Source organism: Pygoscelis adeliae, unplaced genomic scaffold (assembly GCF_000699105.1).
Source record: "Pygoscelis adeliae isolate BGI_AS28 unplaced genomic scaffold, ASM69910v1 Scaffold62, whole genome shotgun sequence".
Lineage (NCBI taxonomy): Eukaryota > Metazoa > Chordata > Aves > Sphenisciformes > Spheniscidae > Pygoscelis > Pygoscelis adeliae.
In genome coordinates this window covers 7,845,584-7,851,269 of record NW_008824401.1, presented here as the reverse complement: position 1 = coordinate 7,851,269, position 5,686 = coordinate 7,845,584, and the positions used below count along the sequence as shown (strand labels likewise).

The following is a 5,686-nucleotide window of genomic DNA, read 5'->3' as shown; positions in this document are numbered from 1 at the left end:
ATGTGAAGGTTTCCCTCTGCGCACTGGTGGGAGAAAGCCCCAGCCTGCTGACAAAGAACGGCAGCCTGGTTCCTCGTGGGTGGCGTGACCTGGCTCAAGGCTGGCTCTGCACCCTGCTGCACCCCCAGGCAGTGGACTGCAGCTCTGCTGCAGTGGCACTTCATTTAAAAAACAAATGTGACTGTTTTTCATACTGCTACTTTCCTTCGCTGCTTTTCTGCGGACTTTGGTGTTTTGCAGACTTTTGTCTTACCGATATTAGGAGGTGGAGAATCTAACAGGGAATGTCTAAGCAGGAGAGAGGGAAAGCCTTACACCCAGCCAGGAGGTGATCTGAATAGAAGGGGCTAGCTGGCTTCTGCTCAAAGTAGCCGTTTCCAAACTTTTTTCTTTTTTTTGCTGTATGCCACTGCTAGTTGTGGTAGCAGCTCCTGGTGCCATGCAGGACTGAACTTCTCTGGACAGTAGGCTGATGAGAGCAGAGGTATTCTCCTCCTCTTTCAGTTTGAGGAGCAAGCCTATCCGCACCTCTCCAAAGGACAGACTCTAGGTGTGCATGCAAAATACCAAGCTATTTAAAAGTGTAAAGATTGTTAACATCCTTTGTGCTCCTGCCATGCCAAACAGCTGGAAACTGTCTAATTTACAATCCTCAGTCCACAAAGTTTTGAGCATCCTCAGCTCCCTTTGACTTTGTGGGAATGGAAGCTGCTCTGCATTTTGCAGGATTAAGAGCGATGTATGAAATCCCAGGCTGCGAGTGCTGTGGGATGAGTTGCGGTGGATGAATGGCGGTCGGATGGGGCTATTCTGTGTCCTGTGCTGATTTGGGAGCATGTAATTTCATGTGATGGGAAAGACGGAGCAAAGGCTGGATAGGACAGCACAGGGAGATGTGTGTCTGAAAGGTGGCAAAGAACCCTGAAGATTACGGAAGATCGTAGAGCTCTTGCTTGCGAGTACCTACAGCTAGGTCACAGAAAATATGTGATTATTGTGTGACTGGGTTACAATGCGGATTGGTGCTAGAGTATTTCTCTAGAGGGAAAGCTGTGAATCTTGACACACACATTACAGCTAATACACAGGCATCAGTGAGATTTCCCCAGGTTTATCTGAGAGCGTTCTGTCACCAACAAAATCTCACAAAATCCTCCAAACTAAAAAGTGGCACCAGCATTTTCTGCTCTCAAGCTATTCTGTACATGGTGTTTTCAAAGGTTGCTTGCAGGTGAGGGAGTGGCCCTGGTCCCGAATGCAGTTCTTGGTAACAGCCCGGATTCAGGAAAGTTCCCCCATCAGCTGGGGGACTTGCTTGTAACCCAACGTATTTCTCAGCAGTTTCTCAAACTGTCACAGTTCCTGACATTTTAGTTAGCATACTATAGAGTTTTGATATTATGGGAAGTGTTAAACTGGTCCTTGTGGTCCTTGAAGCCTGTGTAACAGGATAAGGGAGCATACACATGCCATCTGAATTACTGAGGGGCTGTTGCTCACTTGTAAAGCTTGATTGCATCTAGAAATCAACATTTGGTTCAGAAGCATCTTACTTTGATAAGGTTAACTTCTTTCCTGGGAGTGATAAAGTGTTAAATAAGCACTGTGACTGTGAATGGAGTTCAGGTAATGGTAGCCCCATAAATAGATGTTCTCACTCTTAGGGGAATGGATCTGAATCCTTTCAGAAGTTTCTCTGAGCACAAAGAACTGAAATCTTTGAGCATGCAGCACTCGTGACCTAACGATTAAATAAGCATCCTTGGAGAACATCTGAGACAAGTGGGCAAAATGCAAATATTTGGCATGTGTGGGAGTGCTGTATCGTGATGTTGCCATTGCCCACAGTCCCTCCCCATGTTGGCCCTGCCCTTGTTCTAGCTTTTGCATTTGGGTCCCACAATCGGTTGGAGCAGAACAGAGGTCTTCCCCAGGCATGACAGCAGTGAGTCCTCCTGTGCCGGGCAGAACGGGGATTGGAAGCAGACATGTGTCCTCCCGCTGCCAGGAATGTCCTCCCTGCACCAGGCCATGGGTGGGCAGTGCACAAAGTTACCAATTTTCTGAGTTGACTAATAATAAGATTTTCTACACTGCCAGACGAAGGCTATTTTCAAGTCAAGCCCAGCCTTCCTGAAGGGTTTCAGCTTCATAGATGCCCCCAGATTTCACCAAAGGCACGGCTGTTGTAGCAGGCACGCTCTTGAGTGAGTTTCCTATAACTATCTCATAATCATCACCCTGAAAGATGCAGCTAAAAGAACGTCTCTGTTTTTTATTTCCAGTATTTTATCTCTGTGTGCTGGCAAATACTATGGACCATTTACAAAAGAGAAGAAAAAAAGTTAGTGCTTTAAAAATAGAAATATAGTGCTGTGAGTGTTGATATCAAGGTTTAGTACTTGACTTTGAAACTGTTCCTTGCCCATCTTTTTTTCTAATCAACTGCTTAGTGAATTTGGCACTGGGAGACATGCGTACCCTCTCCGTTGGTGCAGTGTGTTGTACCTTGGGTGCCATTCTGTGAATGGCACATGGAGCAGAGTGGGACCAAACTTCTGTCCTATTGCTGTGTTTTCTCTGTATTACTGAAGGAGTAAAAATAGGCTTTTCCAAAGCATTTAAAGATCATCATTTGGAAGGAGAGAGCAGATAGAGACAAGAGTAAGAGTATAATTACATAGCAACTTCTGTGGTTGCAGCCATGGCTTAATGTGCAGGCACACAACGTAATTTGGGGAGAAAATGAGGTGAATGTGAAGGAAAACCTGAAGTATCCAACAAAAACATGTGAAGTGTACTTGTGAACATTCTGCCCAAAGCTGAACATTCTGCCCAAAGCTTAACATTGGTGATTTTGGGTGTCTTCATTTTCAATGCCTAGTATGAAATGCCTCCAAAATTTCATGAAATGCTGAGCCTTCACCATTGTGTCACCAGGACTCCCGTAAAGCAGAGCTGATACAAGATCTCTGGTTGCTTTATAAAATCTTGGCTCTCTGTCTTAAACTGTGCTGCTGTTTCCTGTGGTATTCCCAAACTGCAGAGCGTTTCAGGTACATGGGTGGCTGCCGCCCATGCTGAACATCAGCGATGTGGACTTGGGTGTCCACACATTCAGAGTGACTAACTAGCACAGATGGAATTGTCTAGTTCTTGACTTCAGTAGTTATGATTGTGGCTGGTGTGTCTCAGAAAACATATTTTCCTGCTAATGAAACAGGAATTATTTTATTGTGCGATGTATTTTGGAAGTGATTGTGTTGAATGCTTCGTACCTCTTCACCAGCTTTTTTGCCCATTGCTGCTACTTAAATAATAGCATCCAATGCACACTGGTCACCTGAGTCAACCTAGGTTTCAAGGAATGGTGAGAAAAATATTAAGAAACTGAAACTTTACTGAAAAATGAACTTAAGTGAATTACTCCCTGGCTAATATTATGGACTAAGGTCTTTTTTGACTCAGTTCTCAGTAGTGAGAGCTGGAAATCCCTTCACAGCTGTAGCAGCCAAATCTGTTCTGGACCCACTCTGTGCTCCCGGGAAGGGTTGGCCAAGCCCTAAGGCAGCTCCCAGGACATCTGTCTCCAAATGGGAGTCTGTGGGACTCCTCTCACCTCCATGCACGGCATCATGTCCCCATGTCTCCGACCAGCCCAGGAAAGCTCCTCCTGCTTCCCTGTGAGTCCAGCAACAGCCGTGTGCAACTGAGGGCAAATTTTAGCTGCAAGTGCTTGGGTGTCGAAGTTGAGTTTGGGAGGAAGAAACCGATTATCTTTCCCTCTGACTTCTGTAGCTTCTGCTCATTGCTGAGGCTGAGGGAAAGCCAGCAGTGACACCACTTCAAATACCAGCTCCTTAAATAACAGTCTATATCCAGAAGATTAAGTCGGTCACGGAGGAACCTCTCAGCTCTTGGTTTTATACCCATTATGGAGAGGGAGCAGAAGCATGGTGGAGTAGTCTCCCTACAATTACACTGGGTGCCTGTGACAAAGCCTGATCACCTATTTTTTTGCTTCAGCCTCACAGACACCCTTCCCTTCCAAACCTCTGGGGCTTCTTAATTACACTGGTGTATAGACCCAATCTTTCTTTTTTGGATGTGGCATACTTTTGCCCCTTGTTTCTCTGTGCTTGCTGCCTAGCTTGGTGGATGGCTGGGCAGGCGAGGATAGAGTGCTTGGGTCAGGGCTCCTGACTGGCCGTCACTGTGAGCATGCTGCTCCATAAAACCACCTAACACTGGTCCTGAGTAGTGCCAGCCTGGCCTTGCCCAGTAGTCATGTACTGCCTGGACATGTTTGGGTACCCCCAGCCAGCACTGTGGCAAGCAGCGTTGGGTCCTGGCTCCCTTCTGGCAGTGCCCCCGCCCCGTGCTCGCTGTCCGAGAGGACAATTTGACATGCTGTCATGCTGTCCAAGAGAAACATCAGTCCAATACAGCAATACCTCTTGCAGTAGGCTCAGCTGTTACTTTTTCTTATGGTTGATCCTATGAAAGATGATGTTTGCTTAAAAAAATTAAAAAAAAGAAAAGAAAAAAAAAGGAAAGGAAAAAGGGGGAATAGTGGTGTGAGCAGCGGCTGCAGGGAGATGTGTCTCTGTCTAAGCTCAAGAGGCTCCATCCCACTGGCCTCCTCCTTACACGGAGGTGCAGCACTGTCAGCTATGTGGTGGGTCTGTGCAAATAGAGGGGGAGAACCTGAAACCATGACTGCAATAATATAAAGTGAATTTAAGTGCCGTCGTCTTCACATATATGTGCTCTGTCCCCTTTTCAGTCATTAGGGAGCAAAGCAAATTAATGCCAACAGAGGCTGACTCAAACCTTTGCCCTCATTTAAGGGATTCCAAAAAACGTGGTTTTGTTACGTGCTGGAGCCAGCTGCCCTACAGCAGCTCAAGGACTAGAGCAGTCTCCGGTGTTTAACCAACATGAAAGGCAGTGTGTTGCTAAAATTGCCGATGACCAGTGCTGATCCCATATACTTCTACTTGACTAGGACTGAATTTATTGCCATTATGTATTTTTAGCAGACTGATTTTTTTTTTTTTTGCCTCTCTTTCCAAGATAAAATGTAAAGAAATAAAAAAACCTCAGCATAAAAGTAGTAATACAAAAAACTGTTCAAGCAAGACAACCAAAAAGCAGTCAAGGATAAAATAACATAAAAACATTCCACTTGTCTGTTTTGAGTAAGGCACATGAATTGCTAACTTAGCTTATTTAGTTTTGGAGCAGAAACCTGCCAAATGTATGTAGATTTTGATGTAAAAACAAGAGATGTATTTGTGTAAGAGTGAAATAGTATTTAGGATAACTATGTGCAGAGTTTTTCTATTAAGAGATGGGTCAAAATGGGAACAAGATGGTGCTTTACAGAACACAAAATGGTAGGTGAGCCCCTAGAAGAGACCATACGCGAGCCAAGCCTGCTCTGCCACCGTCAGGGTGGCATCATCTTTAGTATGATCTGTTACAGCATACATTTCAAAAATGACCTCTACATTTACAATGGCAATTTTGCACATGCAAGTTGTTGTGAATTTGAAACAAAATTTCAAATATGAATACTTAGCAGCTAGTGATATTTAAACCTCTATTAACATTTCACATGAACTTACTGTTACCTGTTCAGGAAGAAACTGCAAACAGAAATCCCATATTTAGGTTAAAATGT

At 44.7% G+C, this 5,686-nt stretch overlaps 1 protein-coding gene across 1 annotated transcript in view; it reads left to right on the top strand.

Annotated features, from left to right (window-relative positions):
• Positions 1-5,686, top strand: part of LOC103913799 — a 116,855-nt gene that overhangs the window by 107,190 nt on the left and 3,979 nt on the right.